This window comes from Aotus nancymaae, unplaced genomic scaffold, assembly GCF_030222135.1.
Source record: "Aotus nancymaae isolate 86718 unplaced genomic scaffold, 86718_ANA_hifiasm-v0.15.2.pri h1tg000014l, whole genome shotgun sequence".
Lineage (NCBI taxonomy): Eukaryota > Metazoa > Chordata > Mammalia > Primates > Aotidae > Aotus > Aotus nancymaae.
Genome location: NW_026988425.1, coordinates 111,347,323 through 111,362,762, shown reverse-complemented (window position 1 = coordinate 111,362,762; position 15,440 = coordinate 111,347,323). Strand labels below are relative to the sequence as shown.

The 15,440-nt window shown below is 46.4% G+C and overlaps 1 protein-coding gene across 1 annotated transcript in view; it reads right to left on the bottom strand.

Annotated features, from left to right (window-relative positions):
• Positions 1 to 15,440, bottom strand: part of ADAMTS17 (ADAM metallopeptidase with thrombospondin type 1 motif 17) — a 330,513-nt gene that overhangs the window by 167,635 nt on the left and 147,438 nt on the right. The gene's annotated exons all lie outside the window — the stretch shown is intronic.

Genomic DNA, 15,440 nt, shown 5'->3' with positions numbered 1-15,440 from the left:
AGAAATTGAGCAAATGACAGACACTAATAGCACTTGCTAAATAACAATAATCAACAAAGTATGTTGACTCTGATAATAAACTGTGACATGATAGTTCTTAAACGCTAAGCTTCTGATGGTTAGACTCGTTTTCTTACATTAAATATTCCAATATTCATGGCTTAAGTGTTTCTGTTCCTTAAAGATAAATCATTGTGCTAAGGGGAATCACTGGGAACCATCTAGATATTGACTAATAGAACATCCTGAACTGAAGCCTTCAAACTCATTATAAAGTATGGCTTTTCTGTCTTTCATATCACTATACCTGAGTCTAACAAGATCATACCTGTCACCTTCCCTATTCAGCTATACCTGAGAGATACCAGGATACCTGTCCAGGCCTGGAGGGCTGATCACACACTCTGAGCTGAACAGTGATCTTAGCGTATACACACGCCCTCAATGGGGTAAGCCGAGACATGGAACACACAATATTCAGTGGCCCACAGTCTGCCGGCCCAGAGTTCCCTGTGACCTAATGTGTATAAGGATGACCATCTTTCAACAATCTCAGTGGAACAACAAAAAAGTTCACTTTCATTCATTCAAAAATATTAGATGCTTTCCAAGTGACAGGTAATGGACCACAAGGAGAAGATCTCAGATCACTGGCAGCTCAGGAGAAGAGATGAACACAGAGATAATTAAAGAGGTTTCTAAATTCTGCTCTAGAGCCACGTTTTCCTAATTTGCTCATAGATGTCTGACCATCTTCCATCAACTCCCCTACCTGGTGCCTCATGGTGGTGTCTCCCCAAGAGAAGCTCACCCTGTCTTATCCTCTGCATGCCTGCAGGCCACCCCCACACCCTGTTGCCCACAGAGATCCTCCCCTGGCCAGCTCCCATGTGGAGTTGGATCAGCTGAAGTCACCCATGTCCTTTGGAGGATACGCTGCCTGGAGCTCATGTGTTCTGAACTTTGGGCCAGCGGGGCCTTCTCTGATCACGTGACTGCCCCCATCAGTAGAGGGGCCAGGCTTACCAACCTTCAGTTGTATTTATTCTTTTTTTTTTTTTTTTTTTTTTTTTTGAGACGGAGTTTCGCTCTCGTTACCCAGGCTGGAGTGCAATGGCGCGATCTCGGCTCACCGCAACCTCCGCCTCCTGGGTTCAGGCAATTCTCCTGCCTCAGCCTCCTGAGTAGCTGGGATTACAGGCACGCGCCACCATGCCCAGCTAATTTTTTTGTATTAGTAGAGACGGGGTTTCACAATGTTGACCAGGATGGTCTCGATCTCTTGACCTCGTGATCCAATTCTTAAACCTACTGATGCCAGTGATACTTGTTATTTCAATTCATACATGTGGTTACACATTGAGTTAACCAATGAAATATCAGGACAAAGGCCAAGTTGTTCTCATGAAAACAGATTTAGCCAGTAGCTAAGATAGACTGCTGTCCAATTGGGTGTGGGCAAAACAACTGTAAATGATGAGGAATAAATCATAAAAATCTGCTCCCAGGCTGCTTCATAAGAGTCTTTTATAATCCGTTCTATGTGTACACACACACATACACACACATGCACACACACACGCACACACGCGCGCACATGAAACGAAACTGGATTCAAACTCTCATTATAGGCATGCTTTGTGTGAGGAAGGTATATTAGTCCATTTTCACACTGCTATAAAGATACTACCTGAGACTGGGCAATTTTTAAAGAAAACAGGTTTAATTGACTCACAGCTCTGGTGGGGAGGCCTCAGGAAACTTACAATCATGGCAGAAGGTGAAGAGGAAGCAAGGGCCTTCTTCACATGGCAGCAGGAGAGAGAAGTGCAAGAAGGGAAAATGCCAGATGCTTCTAAACCCCTCAGAGCCTGTGACAACTCCTCACTATCACAAGAACAGTGTGGGGCAAAGCACATCCAATCACCTCCCGCCAGGTCCCTCCCTCAACACATGGGAATTTGGGGATTACAATTCAAGATGAGATTCAGGTGGGGACACAGTTGAACCCTATCAGAAGGTGATATGGAAGTCCAATTGGCAGACATCTATCCTCAAAGAAGAAGTTTTCCTTCTCCATTACAAAATTGGTGAAATAAAACTAATGTTTTCATAGCTTAAGTTAAAAGAAAATGTCTAAGGCACCTAAGCATAATGTCTTGATATTTCTCCACTTGAATCAGTTTTTTGGTTAACGATCACGTGACCAACTACGGTCATGTCTGAAGAGTGTGTCTGCATCGCCGCCTAGGTATAGACGGCCACATTTTCCCTTGGTTCAGGCCTCTATCAACCTCAGACCCTCCTGACTGGGGGCCCACCGGCTCTTTCAACTCATCCAGTTTTCTCAGGGCAGCAGTAAGTGGTGCAAAGCGAGCATTTGGAAAAATGTTTATTGAATGGATTATCTGTTTAATACTGAAGAAAGTGCCAAAAAATACTGAACAACTCATGTCCATGACAAACGTGTTGATCTGGCGTGGTGGTGAACTTCTCAGCAGAACAGCAAAAGGCACCTCTCCTTAGATTCCGTCTCATGAGTGAGCCTAGGATGCAAGGCCAAGTCTGTCTGACACCAGATACACTACACGGCTTGCATGCACTCCACTACATTTCATCTGAGTACACAGCCTATGTGCACAGGATGGACTGAACCCCTCTTCCTTCTCCTCTGACTTCATTCCTATGCAGAGCTCCAGACCCTTCTACCCATCCTAAAATGGTAGAACTCATGGCCCATCAGGAAAGGATCCTCAGAATCCACCTCTCATTAGATTAGTCCTCCTGCCTCAGTGTCAGGAATCCATCCAATTAGGGTTAAAGGAAGAATGAAGAAATTATCAGACAAATCTGGCCAGTGAGAATAGTTTAGCTATATTCTTTTTTTTTTAAATCCATATATACCACATTTTCTTTTTTTTTATGATGGTGAAATTAATATTTATTTAATTGTACTTTAAGTCCTGGGGTACACGTGCAGATCTTGCAGGACTGTTGCACAGGTACACACATGCCATGGTGGTTTGCTGCCTCCATCCCCCTGTCACCTACATTGGGCATTTCTCCCAGTGTTATCCCTCCCCAATCTCCCCACCTACCACTATTCCCTCCCCTAGCCCCCTACCCCCCAACAGATCCTAGTGTGTGGTGTTCAGCTATATTCTTAATGCTCACTTTGTTGAATAAAGTGGGTTCTATTTTTTTAATACAATTACTCAGCTTTTTACTTTACTTTTGGTTGAGCAATAGAAATGTTTATTTACATCTAAGTCCATGAGAAAGCAATCTTCATTTGGCTTTAAAAAATTATGTTACAAGTGAAAAAGATTTTAAAAATATATTCATCCTTGGCATACACAAAAACACTTGTTTTGCTTTCACTCTCAGTATGAATTCTTACTTTTTTTTGAGGTTCATTTTCTTTAATGGTATTTTATGGTGGTAAGAGCACTTAACAAGTGAGCGCCCTCTGAAGTTTTTAGGCTTTCAATACAGTGTTCTGACTACAGCTGCAGTGCCGTACAGAGCTCTCACCGGCTCCACAGAAGCTCCGAGGCCACCGATGAGCAGCTCCCACTTCCTCCTCCCCCAGCCCCTGGCAATACAAGCCCCCTCTGATTCTGTGAATTTGACTATTCAGATGTCTTATATAAATGGAATCCTGCACCTCTTTCCTTCTGTGACTAGCTTCTTTCATCTAGCATAAAGTAAGAGGTTAAGTTTTTAAATATATAAGAAACTCCTACAACTCAATAGCAAAAAAACCAACAACCCAGTTAAAAATGGGCCAAAGTCTTGAGAGGACACTTCTCTAAAGAAGACATACGAATGGCCAGCAGGTACATGAAAGGATGCCCAATGTCACTGATCATCAGAGAAACACAAATTGAAACCACAATCAGATACCACCTTACACCTATCACGATGTTTATTACGAAAAATACAAAACATGCTAAGTGCCCGCGAGAATGTAAAGAAATTAAAACCCCGCATGCCGTCGGCAAGAATGCAAAATCATATAGATGCTATGAAAAAACAGTATGGAGCTTCCTCAAAAAATTAAAACTAAAACTACTGTATGATCCAACAATCCTATTTCAAGATATTTATGTGAAAGAATTGAAACCAGTGTCTCAAAGAGACATCTGCGCACCCATGTTCAGTTACAGCATTATTCACAAGAGCCAAGATATGAGAACAACCTAAATAGCCACTGATAGATGGATAAACAAAATGCAGTCTATACATACAATGAAGTATCACTCAGTCTTAAAAAAGGAAATTCTGCAATACGCAACAACATGGCTGAACCTTGAGGACATTATTTTAGGTGAAATCAGCTTTTAATTTTCTCCTACCTGGTAGTTTTTTCTTGCTCCATTTCATGTTAACTTTGGAAGGAACTGACTAGTTTTCAAGTACACTTAGCAAAGAATATCAGAAGTCAACTACCGGCCAGGTGTGGTGGCTCACGCCTGTAATCCCAGCACTTTGGGAGGCTGAGGCGGGTGGATTATCAGGTCAGGAGTTCTAGACCAGCCTAACCAACATGGTGAAACCTCGTATCTACTAATCATACAAAAATTAGCTGGGTGTGATGGCGTGCGCCTGTAATCTTAGCTACTCAGAAGACTGAGGCAGGAGAATCGCTTGAATCTGGGAGGTGGAGGTTACAGTGAGCCAAGATCACACTATTGCACTCCAGCCTGGACAACAGAGTGAGACTCCGTCTCAAAAAAAAAAAAAAAAAAAAAAAAAGTCAACTACCTTAAATTTGAGTTAGGGTTTGATTTTCTATCTTTAAATAAAACTGGTGATCAGTTTTTAAATGAGTAGGTCTTCTGAAACTCTTAGTGAATTTCAGTGAACTCTGCGAAATGTACAGAGGTTAGAGAAATAAAATGCCTCATGAAACAAAGTGGTTCCAGCTTCCATCTCAAGATATGGAGTAACCACTGAATGTGGACCAGTTCAAACTGCTGTCTCCGGCTTTGGCAAACGTGGTCCTTACAAGCATTAACAATGTTCCTTCATAAGGGCCGCAACTCACAGACCCTGGAGTCCTACTCTGAGTCACAGACCAGAGTCTCTACTTGGAACATGGTCTTTTACTTGGAAGCAACAAGGCAAAGGCAAGGCCTTCACTGTATCAATTATCTGAAACATTTAGGAATGTAAGCCTAAGAGAAAGGAACATTTTGCCTCTTTAAGGAACATGCATGGTTTCAGGAAGCCACAGGTTCTAGAACCCTGAGCTGGGTTCCAGGGGAAAATCATGTGGGAACTTACACAGACATTCCACTTGCTTGGGTCACTGCCCCTCAAATACCGCGCTCAGAAAACCCCTTTCTCCTGGAACAGCTCCCAAGTAAAAAGGGTCTCACTAGCTGCAGTGACAAATGTTACAAAATGTGCACATTCACCAAATGGATACAGTGTTATCTTACTTTCAGAAATATGCAAGTCCCTTAAGAAAACAGCTTTCCCTGTAGGCATTCTCCAAAACCTCCTTCCTACTTTGGCCAGGATCAGAGGCGTCTCCCGCCTCAGGTAGTGAGAACGTTTTGAACCTGGGACGCAGTTGGTGGAGGATCAACACAGGAATTAACAGTTCTAACCGTGCACTCGGACAAGCTGCTCCCATCCTCCCCGGCTGGGATCTCCTGGGCAGCCACCAGAAGGGTTTTTCAAACACAGATGTTGCTTGGAAAACCACAGTGAGAACAGATTCAAGCTCTGGGAGGATGGGCTCGCCATTTATAGAAGAAAATTTCATGAGTTTGCTCAGTGGTCAACTTGGTTGTCAAATGAAAGGGACTCCTTCTCCCCACAGGGCCCCTCCCCTGGCCAGAGAACCTGGTGACTCAGGAGACACACAGGACGGTCACTAAAGTGTTCAGAAAAGTTAGCTGTGCTGCTGCCAACTCCATATTCCTCACAGGGATCTGACCCACCAGAGCACACAGTGTCTTGTCAGTGTTCCACTCTGCCGGCCCGAGAGGACTTCCCCAAGGAATGCTCCAGTCAGCAAAACCCGCCGAACGGGATTCTTGGGTTTCTGGAGCTTGTCTCTAATAGCGATCACGCCTGATCTGTTTTAAAATGTTCAAATGCTAACAAAGTGCCTTATAACTTTACAGTTTCATTAACTAGCACTGGACTGGGAGTCTTGATACTTGAAGTTGACATCAACTACTGTTTAGGCTATTTTTAGTTTAAATTAAAGATTGCTCTGACTGAGAAACCCATGTGATTTTATGTTCCAGGGCATTTATTATTTCTGGCGACGTTATATTTAACAAAAACGTGTGGCGTTAAGTACGCCCAGTAATTTTAACTTTCAATAACTGTGGGGCTGAGGGCACAGATGGACCTTGTGTCACATGTCGCCCAGATTTATCGGACACAGTCATAACTTCATGGCCTTGAGGTGATTTTATCTTAAAATAACATGCTTCTCTGTACTGTTTTTGGGAGACCCAATGCACACCATGCGGCGGGTTCTGAGAGGATTCCCAAGGTGCTCGACCCCTCCTGGCTTCCGACCCCTCCTGTGAGCAGATGAGCAGGTGTTCTAGACTCGGTACATCCACCACTCTGGAAGCTTTACCTGGCTCTGAGCCTCCCCATCTCTCGAAAGCTTTGGGATTTTGATGTCAGGTATGAGTAAGGTCCAGCCTCACCTACAAGCAGTCTTGGCTGAGTTTGTGGAATGAATGCCTGGAGTGGGAGGAAGAGCCTGGGGTCCCGTGAACACAGCCTCTCCATGGAAGGCTGACTCCAGCCCTACTTCTGTAGCCCTGTGGGGACACTGCCTGGCAATTCCTATTCAATAGTTGTTTATTGACATTGTAGTAACTGGAACAGCCCATGGCAGTTTCTAGCAAATGGCTTATTAGTTATTATTAATCAACATAACAATAATTAACAGGCCAGCTCTGCACTAGAGGGGAAATTCTCCAGTCAGTACCTCTTACCAAGGACCAGACTGTGCCCCCAGTATTGAGCTACTAAGAAACGCTACCTACAGGATTAATTGCCACTAGGGGACAACAGGCTGCACTCATTCCCAATACAGGCTGAAGAATGGGGTGAATTCCCATGACCATCAATAACCCCATTTATGGAGAACGGAATAAACAGGGAGCAACAGCATCAAAAGCCTCTCACTGTGGAGAAGGTATTTGTTTGTATCTTGTACAGAAGAATGAGCCCACCAGCTTTCAGGGACTCATCAATCATGCAATACTAGGGTAGACTGGGGGTCGTCACAGATTTAGCTAGACTTCAAATGCACACAGTGCCATGTCAGTAAGAATCATCCTAAAACAGTACAAAATTCTGAGTTATCAATGGGCAAATAATGACCAACACAGTGTTGGTGTTCAGTGTGTCTTGCTAGAATAGAGAGCAGCATAGTAGGTTAACATGGGTAATACTTCTACATACACGGGCTCTCTAAGCTAACCAGAGTACTGAAATGACAAGCAAGCACTCCAGTTCTTCACTTCACATATACTGGATTTCGACGTAAGGTGCATGAATTGGGTACAGCCTCCATTCAAAGCAGTCTTGCCTGGGTTTGTGTAGACGTATGTATATATATACATATATCTGTATATAGGACAGGTATACACCTATACTTGCATACATGCACATATACACACATGTGTCTTCATACACTTAGAAGATTCATATCAAGTGGGCTTTTAACTTTTAGCAAAAATTCAACATACTGAGAGAGAAAGAAACACAGAATGAAGCCTAGGAGATTCTGTCCCCTATTCCAGCCAGCAAGTGTGCGTCTGCTTGTGCATACTGACCCCCTGAGAGGGTGTGTGATAAAGCTGTGTATTCACCCTTCTGTCTGGGTTTCTCGCTGCAAGCACCACACCACGCTGAGGGTGATGCTGGTGTTTCATGATACACATTTTTTGTACAACATGGGCAGGAGGTGTGGAGTCTTAATATTTGAAGTTTAAATTTTATAATTTTACTTAATAGACAGGGTCTTACCCTACCACCCAAGCTGGAGTACAGTGGCATGATCAAAACTCACTGCAGTCGCAAACTCCTGGCCTCGAGCGGTCCTCCTGCCTCAGCTTCCTGAGTAGCTGGGATGACAGGTGCATGCCACCATGCCCGGCTAGTGAAGTCTGAATTATCTCTAAGAATTATGCTCTAAGAAATGACTGCTGGTTCCAACAGTGGCCAGAAATCTGGGTATAAAGGAGGCAGACAGACACAGTCATACATGGTGCTTCCTAAGACATTTTCAAAGATAATCTGGACAACACTATTTTCACCTTTCACCCTTAGACTCTCCCTCCGTCAAGGCACGGTGCACTGGGCCGCTACCACTTTGCCTAAGTATTTCACTTATTTTACCGCTGTGTCTTCACAGCTTCCAGATGAAACAGGGATAGGAGCAGCCATCATCTCCCCCATTCTTGCTGAGCGCCTGTGAAGGCTCTAAGAGTAGAGTGATTTGCTCAAGTCATGCAGAAGAGCAGAGTCTGTGCTCCTGGCTGGCTTTGTTTCTTTGAGACCATCTTTCCCAGCCAAGTTAACAGCATCAGGCACCAGGCCCCAGCTGCTCAGTCTCCTGTACTCAGCACACCCTCTTCCACCCCTGCACCCCAGGGACATGTGCATACACAGTGGCCAGCTCCAAGTCCCAGCCAGCCTCCAATGTCCTGATGGCTTTGAGGAGGAGTCAACCGCCAAGGAGGATGACAGAAAATCCCCCTTCCCATCTGGAAGCAGCCCTGGCTTTGCAGTCAAACCAACCTAGATGGAAATGTCAGCACTGCCTCTTGAGAAAGAAACATCATACCTCTGAGCCTCAGTTTCCCCCATCTATGACTGAATAGGGATAATAACACTGAATGTCACTCATTCATTCAACAAGTATTTGTTGAATGCCTTCTGCATGCCAGATACTGTTCTAGGCACTGGGAATACGGAGTTTACATTCTCTAAAGGAATCGGGGTCAGGGTCACATGGGAAAACAGCCACCAAAGTGCCTGGCAGTAGTAGGTAGAGCAGAGAATGGCCTTGCTTCTTCTAAGCACACACATTTGGTTGAGCAAAGCAAGCTGCAGCCCCACAAGCTGCAAACTCAGGTGCTCTCAGAGAGCTGCAGGCTAAGGACGGAAGTGGGATGCCCATACTAAGGAAGGTAGGCTGGTGGGGAAATGACAAGTTCCCACCCCACTTCGCTGCTTTTATATTCCATTCTTCCTCTGCAATGAGCTAACCGAACAAAACGTCTGCTCTAGCAGATGTAGTTCAGGGACTGTAAGTGTAAGACTCCTGGAACAGAGCTTAAGGGAAGTCTTAGGGGCCCACCGTTCTCAGTAGGTGGCTACCCCCATCCATGACACAGATGGCCTCAGGATGCCTCTGAAGGACAGTCACTGATGACCACTCATCTATGCCATGCGTTGCTCTCCATAGGAAGGGGATGAAGACGGTGGCTGGGGCACGGTCTCCCGTCTGTTCAGCTCCCAGCAGTAGATCTAGGTTTGAATGCAGCAGGCCGCACGCCTGCTTGGGCCAGTGTGTGTGCAGTAGCCTGGACTTGGTAAAAGCAGCTCAAGGGACACTGGACTATAGGGCCGAAGCTCCTGCCATCTCTGTGAAATGCTGTTTTCTGGCCCGAACAGATCCCATGGGCTCGCCAGCATCTGCTGCTCTGATCCTGCTCCCACATGACAAAGACAGTCCTTAGGGAGTGAGCTGGTCTCACTTTTCTCCACTCCACCAGCTCTTAGAGCACAGCCAGACACAGGACTGGGCTCAATCAACAGCTTGGCATTAAAGCAGCATATGAGCACCTAGAGCCAGGTAATACCCCATCAGCACACAGGACAGAGGCTGCCCACAGCACGCAGCCACCCAATGCCACATGTGCATGGCATGGCTTCATCATAGGATGGCCCCAACATGAACATGCAATGACACAGGCTCCCAAATGACTGGCCCCTGCTTGGGAGGCTCCCATTCTCCCTCCCACAATCTCCTCCATGCTTAGAGCATCCAACGATGCATCTAGAGCCAAGCAGGCCAACGGCCTTATGACCTGAATAGACTCAGTCAAAAGTTTGAAATATTTGACAGAACAAAAAAACCCATAAAGTTATGTTGGTTTCTGACCTGGGAAACCCTTCTATTGTGAGGGGCCATGCTGACACGGATTCCAGTGAGAAATTCTGAAGATGTTTAGAATGACGCCACAATGATGGAGTAAGAATACGGCCTTCCCAGGTGATTAGAGGGAGCATTGCAGATTCAGGCGAAAAGGCTGTAGGGTGCTGAGAAAAACCTCTTCCCCATCAGGACAAATAGAGGGAGCAGAAGCAATGGACTAATTCTTTTTCCTTTCTCTCTATAGTCTTTTTTTTTCCCCAGAATGACCTTGGGTATTTTGAGAACTTTATTCTTTCCTATGGTTTTAGTTTGTCAAACTCTATAAAAAGGCATTCTAATTTGGGATTGCACTGAATACACAGATTAATTTGGGGAGAAACGGCATCTTTATTAAAAGCTTGAGTCTTGCCATCTTGGGACATAGGGCACTCTCCATTTTGCCAGGCTTTTTTGAATGACCTTGGAAAATGTTTTTAGTTTGCATCATGAAGGTCTTACATTTCCTATTAGCATCATTCCTGGGTATTTCCTATCTTTGGATGATGCTGTGAATAAGACCTGCTTTTTATTCTTTTGCAATTATTGCTTGTACATAGGAAAACTACAGATCACTGCATGTTGGTCTTATGACACAACACCATGGTGAATATCTACTGGTTCCAAAGGCTTTTCAGATGATTCTTTTATAATACACAGACAATCCTCATTTTGCCTCATTCCCTTTTATATTTACACCCTATATCTTACCTTATGAAATTGGTCAGTACTTATAAAATAATATATGACAGTTACAACATGAGCACCTTTGCCCTGTTTCCAAATCGACTGGAAATGCTACTAATGTTTGCACACTGAGTACATTTGGTCCAGATTACTCATAGGTAGGTAAACTTGATCAGGTTTTCTTGTAAATAACCATTTGTAAAGCCTTCCTTGCTGCTACAGAGCGATGGTCCAAGGAGAAAGAGATTCTGTGTCAAGACCTGACAATAATTATTGTGGGGATGTTAAGCAAGGTTCCTGAGCTCCTGGGCTTGTTCTCCCAGCTGAAAGATGAGGGGCATGAACCAGGTGCTATGAAAAGGTTTCCAATCTAGAAGGGACTCACTTCATGATTCTTGATCTAGGAGGCTGAGCACAACTTAAGGTGTGGCTGCTATTCATCTTTCAAGAGGAGGTTGTACACCATCTTGCCACAGGAATTTTGCAGGGCATCAGGCCCACAGCAGTGAGGGACACACAGCCCCTGCAGGATGCCCATGGCCTGGTTGGGGATCACAGACAAGTCAGCAGGCTGTTGGTATGCAGCCTAGGCCAGCACTGTTCAATAATACTTTCTGCAATGATGGAAAAGTCTCCATCTGTGCTGTCTGATCCCGTGGCCACTGGCCACATGTGGCTACTAAGAGTCTGAAATGTGCTAGTGTGACTGAGGAACTCAAGTTCTAGTCTTGTTAAACTGTAATTAAGAGACATTTAAATAGACACAGCTGGCTAACAGCTAGCACCCAGACCACACAGGTGTAGGTGAGAATGTGATCGGCTAACTTGCATTAGAAACCCCGGGTATCATCTCATTAGAATCGTAGTATATCTGTGGCCACAAATTACTTACACATACTTGGAGAAATAACACAATCGGCTGGGAGTGGTGGCTCACACCTGTAATCCCAGCACTTTGGGAGGCCCAGGCGGGTGGATCGCCTGAGGTCAGGAGTTTGAGACAAGACTGTCCAACATGGCGAAATCCCATCTGTACTGAAAATACACAAATTAGCTGGGTGTGGTGGCGGGTGCTTGCAGTGCCATCTACTCAGGAGGCTGAGGCAGGAGAATCATTTGAACCCAGGAGGCGCAGGTTGCAGTGAGAGTGGACTGCGCCATTGCACTCTAGCCTGGGAGACAGAGCAAAACTCTGCCTCAAAACAAAAAGAAATAACACAATCTCATAACGCAGCTGGAGAACAATCAGTGGCCAGGCGCAGACGTCAGGAGCTGAACGCACGGGCACTCAGAAGAGGAGCCCTTTGCCTGTCACCTCATCCTGACTCTTCACGTGATCTTTCTTTATACCCAGTTTACCCTCCAACATGGGCATGCTGATGCTGCCATCAGTGAAATTCCAGGGCTGCTGTGAGTTTCTTAGAAGTGAAGAATCAGAACAGAAGGTTCTTTGCACAGCATCCAAGTGAAGGAAAGAACGCCAGCCTGCACTGTGTGCTTTGAATAGTGACAGGATGCTGGCGTTCCAGTGTGACCTTAAGCAGTGAGGGGACTCCGGAGGCACCTTCTCAGGGACGGCAGGCCGCACAGTTAAACCTGGGATCTTCTCAGCTTCTAATGAATTTAGTCAAAGAAGGGCTTAAGATAATGCGCCTTCACCTGCTAAAAAAGCGCCTGGTGAGATTTAATGAGTCAGAGCAAGGGAGATCATTATTATGCTAAAAAGTCCTGTGACGCTCTCCTTAGCTTTTTAAAGGACTGTAATTTATGGAGAAAACCTAATTTTTACTTAAGAAGACAAATTCATGAATGCATTGAGCTCTTCTGAAACTACTCATGAACATGATGAATGCCACAGGGCCTGAGCTGCTCTCTCTTATGTGGCCTGCTCTGGCCCAGGACACAGAAGTGGTCTCAGCGAAGGACCCAGGTGACCTGTCAGAACGTGGCAAAGCCATATAAACCTTCCACTCCAAACACCGCAGCATGAACGAGGCGGGTACGTGTTGTTTTCCTGGGACTCCTGTTCCCCCTTCAGGTCTGCGGCAGGCCTTCCTTTGGCCCCACTGTATCAGTTAGAGGCAGGTGTGGGTACAGGGAGGGCTCTGAGGACACAGCTCACCTCTCCATTCCCTCCTCCTGGTCTGCCAAGGGTGCTCTGTGAATTACGGGAGGAACCACCCTGGGTTTTAGTTTCAGGGTGGCTCTATCAGAAGACCATGCGCATGGCTTGTTAAGCAAGAACACAGCAGAGCTGAAGAGCACAAAGCGCTTCTCTTTAGAGAAATGTACTCCCAAGGTTCTGCCAAGGGAAGACTGCCGGAGCGGAGCGCTGTCAGTATCACAGAGCTTCCTTTGTTGAAGAAAACCGGGTAATTTGGTGAGAATGAGAAGAATACACTTTCTGCTTCTGAACCTAGAGAGTAATTCATCTAACGGTGCTGCAGACACAGGGCTGGAACAGGGCAGGAAATGGAAAGACGGCTAAAACCTCCCGAAGATGAAAACCCCAGGCTAACAGTCTACCCTCCAGATGTCGAGGAGGAACTTGCTGCTTACGGCGCATGGCAAAAATTATGCTCAAGTGGAGATTCCTGAGTTTTAGAAAAATCTACAGCCGCTCCAGGTCTTAAGTGTCTGTTTCCTGCAGAGTGCCAGAGGCAAGAGCATGAGGTCAAGGGCAAATCTCCCTATTCAATGCAACCTCTGGGGTCTGCATCGCCCAAGCCCTGTGGGTTGGGGGATGTGATTCTTTCCCTTTCCACCTCCAGCTCCCCAATCACGTCCTGCACCCAGTCTGTCTGCTCCTACCCTACTACTGATGGCCCTGATTCGGAGGAACCTCTCCTTGCCCCCTAAACGCTCTGTATTTTAACATCATCTGCCTTAGCACCCAGTCTGGTGAGTGACTATAGCGGCAGATGTGTTGGGCATCATGGTGGCCAGTGGGCTGGTCGTGGGAAGCAAAAATGACGCTGGTATCTCCACTGTGGGCTTTGTTCAGCATATTCCCTTAGAGGCAGGGATTCACACACTCCTGGTCTGTGAAGGTTGCTACTCATTCATGTCAGAGCCCGGGGAAGCCCAAGGCATTCAGAGGGCCTGAACAGATTCCCCAGATCCCCTCCATTCATGCTGTTATCCATCCGCCAGCACAGCTGCCACTGCCTGTCACACGCCAGACATGACGCTAAGCACTCAGGCGGCTAAGGTGCAGGCAACGGTGGAGCCACCACCCTCAACACAATGCTAAATGGGATGCTGAGTGGGAACCATATTGACAGAGCAGACAAAGGAACTGCTCTATAGGGGAGACTCACGCCCACGAAGTGGGGAGTACCTGGGAAAGAGAACTGTTTTCAATGTGACGGCCACTACTCAATACGTATCTCATCTCATGAATTCATTATTATTCTTCCACGTCACAGAGGAGGGAACTGAGGCCAGGAGAAGGCGAGAAGCTTGCCTGAGGTCAAACAGCTGGTATTTGGCCAAGCACAGTTTGAGCCTGGGCTGCCATGCGTTAAATCTCCATGCGTCGTCCCGTCCAATGAGGATGCAACAGCCTGCACACACACAAAGGACAGCAAAGCACTGGTACCCGCTCATCTGCGTCGAAGTGGCCACTTGGAGGCTGGGAGCCCTCAGCTACTGTGAACGGCATACTCAAAACCAGCAGGAAAGTCCCTCTTGGGGTTAGAGGTGGAGAGCCAGCGGGTATCTGGTCATGGGGCACTGGGACTTGCCTGCAACACAGCGTGGATATGGCTTTGGGAGAGCAGGTGTTGAGAAGCAGCTAAAAACTTCTTGGACCCGCTTGAAACAATGACACTTCTGTTCTCCGGGGCCAGTCCTGGGGCACTCAATGCCCCATGGCATTCAGGAGCGGGTTCAGGGTTGGCTCCCTTCTTCCTGAACACCTCCTAGTCTCTTACCACAAGCACAGGTCTGAGACATCACCTGTGACTACCCTGACTTTCCCACATACACCCGAGGCTTGGAGGTCAAGGGTAGAAGAAGAAGCCCGATGTGCCCAGCGCCGTGAGATGTCGAGTGGACACCAAGTCCTCGCGGGCTGGGGAACGATGGCCGGGGGCACGGGGCAGGCATAGAGAACTGTGAAGTCCTTTGCGACATTCATCCGTCCTCCCCTTTTAGTTACCTTAAAGTTTTGTACATTAAAAATATATTGCCAGGAGAGTGCTGCAGAAAGTTAACCCCTTTTGCAGCTGAAATGCAGGCCTTAAAGAGCTGCAGGATTTGAGACTTAAAAGGCGCTGGTAGCCCTTTCATCTGAACCTATGCGGAAACTGAAGTCCAGAGAGAGGCAACCTGCCCACGGCCTCACAGCCAGCGCGGCGCGTCCCCCCACATGCCCGGGCTCCTACACGCTGCTCTGAAATCAGCCGTAGCTGGCCTACCTCAAAGGCTCTACCTTTGCATAGTCCAGCCCCAGAAACTTGAAAAGAGACATCCAATTGGGAATCATTCGAAGTCCCTCTGCGGATTTCAAAATGAAATTTGGTTTGCTCTAGTAAACCTCACAGTCAGCTCTCAAAACAAC